Below are 3,680 nucleotides of genomic sequence, written 5' to 3' on the forward strand. Positions count from 1 at the left end.
TGATGTGTCTTTGTTGTTAGATGTCTTTGGGTTAGTTTTGATGCATATTGACCTTATGTTTAACAGAATGCAACACTGCCTGGTCCTGCGCCATCCTTGCCATTGTTCCTATGCCTGAGCCATTGCTCTAGCCACAGTACCAACCTGTCTTGTTGAGGGCCTTCCTCTTGTTTGCTGCCCCTTCACTTTCCCAAGCACGGCATCTCTGTCTAGGGACTGGCCTCTCCTGACAGTATGGCTAAAATCTGTAAAACAAAGCCTTGCCATCATGCATCTAAGGAGACTCTGGCTGCACTTCTTCCAAGATGTTTGTTCTTCTAACAGTCCATGGTGCTTTCAATATTCCTTCTGCTCCACAATTCAAATGCATCTGTTCTTCTCCAGGCTTCCTTATTCAATGCCCAACTTTCACATGCATATGAGGCAATGGAAAAGCCTTTGGTTGGAGTCAAGGGCCCCCAGTGCTCAAAGGTACCATCCTTTCTTTTCAATATTCCAAAAAGATCTTGTGCAGCAAATTTACCATAGGCAACATGTATTTTGAACTCTTGACTGCTCTTTCCATTAGCAAATGGTATAGAATTTAAAACACTGTTGAAAAAAGAAAATTATACACGTGTAGGCCAGCTAAGACCTGTAATACATACATTTTTTTATTTGTTCAGATTAAACTCCTAAATTACTGGATATTATTTTCCAAATAAATAAGCAGAATCTAATAGCCAAGATCTGTGATTAGTAAAAGCATACACAGAGTCACTATTACCAAAAATGTAGTCAATATCCAATGGTTTCAGGAGATACATTGAGCCAGAACCAATGGTACTGAAGGCAGACGTTCAAGTTGTACTGAAAGCATTAGCCAAAAACAAAGGCCCATGTATTGATGGAATATCATTTTTTGGTTAATTTGTTATATTGGTGGCTTGTGTTGTGTATTGTGTTGCTAAAACTATGTTAGTTACCAGTATTCTAAATACCAACAGAGCAATCCAAAATGGACAGGTTCTCAATATAGCTTCCAGATGAAGATAGATATGGAGGAAGAACTGTGGATCTACTTTGGGAAAAATATTTCTTTTTAGTCTCCAAAAATACTTTTGTATAGCAGGAAAACATTTCCTAATAGATGTACTATTTTGAAATTATTTCTTATTATTGAACATTTAAATTGTTTTAACATTTTTGCCATTGTATTTGACTGCTACTGTGTATACATATTTGTGTGTATTTCTGGTTATTTCAATATGATACAAATAGTAAATAAATACAATGTATTATAAATAAAAATACTAGTCAACATGCTGACTAATAATATACATTGAAAAATAACTTTTCAGAATATTGACATATCAATATTCTCTAAAAGAAGGTGCCCACATTAAGTGGGATCTTTATGGTTATTATTTGCTAAAAATGTAAATATTGAGGGAAAATAACTCAGAGCCTCAATTGATCTCCATTTTTTATTTAATATGTGTGAATATCACACTTAGTATAAGTGTAAATATTGGTCCATTTTAATTTTTATAAATGGATTTTTTTGCAGTTCAATCCTGTTCGCCACTCCCTCGGAGAAAGATGTAAATTGTTGGCTAGTATTTTTATGAGTTGAAAGGAACTCTACTGCCAGGGTCTTATTGTTTCTTTTTAATTTGGTACATTTTTAATGTGATATTATTTTTTGATGTTTTCAATATTTATATACTGTTTCTGTGAATAAGGTTTTTTGATTACAGTATGCATTTGCTTTTGTTAAAAAGCAAACATCTGTAACAATCACACTAAAACTCCCCACCTCAAATCCTATAAAAAAATTAAAATGTCCCTCTATTTCAACATCAGATAAATATTAAATTAATTTTTCTTTTTGAATATAATGATTTTCCCAAACTAGATAATGCTTTTTTATTTGGGAAAAAAGTGACCATGATTAAAATGAAAGATCTTTTATTCACTTGTTTATCTGATAATACATGAAGTGAAAGAAGGCTATCGATTTGCAAATTTTGATATAACATGAAATGATTTGTTTAACCTGACCCCACGTTCCCCCTCCATTTACCAATTTTGCATATGTAAATAGGAAACTGCATTATCATGGTGTTACTTAAATTATTTTTCATATTGTTTGCCTTACTTTGATCATTTTAATTAAAGTTTTCAAACTATATTAAGCACATTTAATTAGACTTTGTTATGCTTTGCACTTAAAAAATGATGAACAGACTTTTAAAATATGCCTTCTGTATTCAGGAGTTTTTATTTCTATTTGTTTCTTGATTTGCTGGGATATATTTATCTTCAAAATCTTTTTGGTACTTGTAGCATGTATAAGGAGGCATGTTGGCATTGTGGGTTGCACATAGTAGGCTGCTAACCACGATGTAGCAATTCAAACCCACCAGCTGCTCCACAGAAGAAAAGATGAGGCTTTCTAGTCCTCTAAAGATCAGCAGTCTCGGAAACCCTCTGAGAAGTTCTACTTTGTCTTACATTTTTGCTTTGAGTTGAATTTGGCTCCAATACAGTGAGTTTTTGAGTTACCGCTCTTGTCAGGTGCTAAGATAGCTAACATTTATTGTGCCAACCTGGCTGATAAACACATGTGGGGTTAGTTGAAGGGTAGAGAGATAAATGGCTCAGTGAGCCTCCCCTTTCTAGTTCTTGGGTCTCTTGCTTTCTGATGGTCGGACCAGAGTGCAGCTGCCTTAGCCAGATCCCTGCTTCAGCTGGCAAGACTCACTTCCTGCAAGACATTCTCGAGGAGAAGCCTCAGGTACCTACCCCAATGCAGCCCTAGGTGCTGGGACAGTCATGTGGAGACCCCTGCAGTGATGAGATGCTTACACATTCACTGATTTGGCTTTCCTCCTGCCGTCAGCATCATTGTGTGTTTTGTGAGATGGAGGATGACTTTGTGGATTGGTGTCAGACATATGGGTTAATGTTGGACTTGGGCAGCACTGGGTTGGGAGGTTTTCTTGATGTGTACTTACCCTTTATATAAAACTCTCTCTTATACATGAGTTTCTGCGGATTTGTTTCTCTAAAGTACCCAGACTAACACATTATGGTACCATGAGAGGGGTACTGGAGAAACAATCATAAGATGGAGAGTAGATGTTTGGTTGACCTCTCCCTCATGGTGTTTTTTTTTTCTTTGTCTAGCCAGAGGTTAGATAAAGCCACATTTTTACTCAGTACATTTCTGGGAAAAATATGGGAAGTATGAAAATAGAAAGTTTGTAAGCCGCTTGCTTTTTGCCATTAAAATTTAATCTTTAGATGGGTTTAGTCCACTCCTGCAAAGAAAGCCTTGATACCCGTAGCTATGGGCAAATATACACCAGATTTGTGGTGGTGCTCTTATATCAGTCACGGGCAGAGCAGACTGGCAGCCCTTTGTTCATCCTAGCTTGATGCCTAGATCGTGGCCAGAACTGTTTCATGCCTAGGACACATTAAAAAAAAAAAAAGAAAGAAAGCTTTGAAAAGATATGCCCACCCAGTGATTTGGAGTACTCAGGAACCAATGGTCTTTGTCAGAAGCTGGGAAAAAATCTTGAACCACGATAAAAACTTCTGCCTGGGACTGAACATTAAAGGGAGCCTGTGGGCAGACTGAGATGCTTAGTAGGTGACCACCTGGATCTACTTGTTGAGTGGAAGTGGGAGAA

General features: G+C 36.7%; 1 non-coding gene across 1 annotated transcript; it reads left to right on the forward strand.

Moving 5' to 3' along the window:
- Positions 1-3,323: 3,323 nt before the first annotated feature.
- LOC142444216 (small nucleolar RNA SNORA48) lies at positions 3,324-3,467 on the forward strand. The gene has a single exon (XR_012783868.1). It is a non-coding gene; the product is annotated as a small nucleolar RNA SNORA48 (small nucleolar RNA).
- Positions 3,468-3,680: the final 213 nt, after the last annotated feature.

This window comes from Tenrec ecaudatus, chromosome 3 (assembly GCF_050624435.1).
Source record: "Tenrec ecaudatus isolate mTenEca1 chromosome 3, mTenEca1.hap1, whole genome shotgun sequence".
NCBI classification, from domain to species: domain Eukaryota; kingdom Metazoa; phylum Chordata; class Mammalia; order Afrosoricida; family Tenrecidae; genus Tenrec; species Tenrec ecaudatus.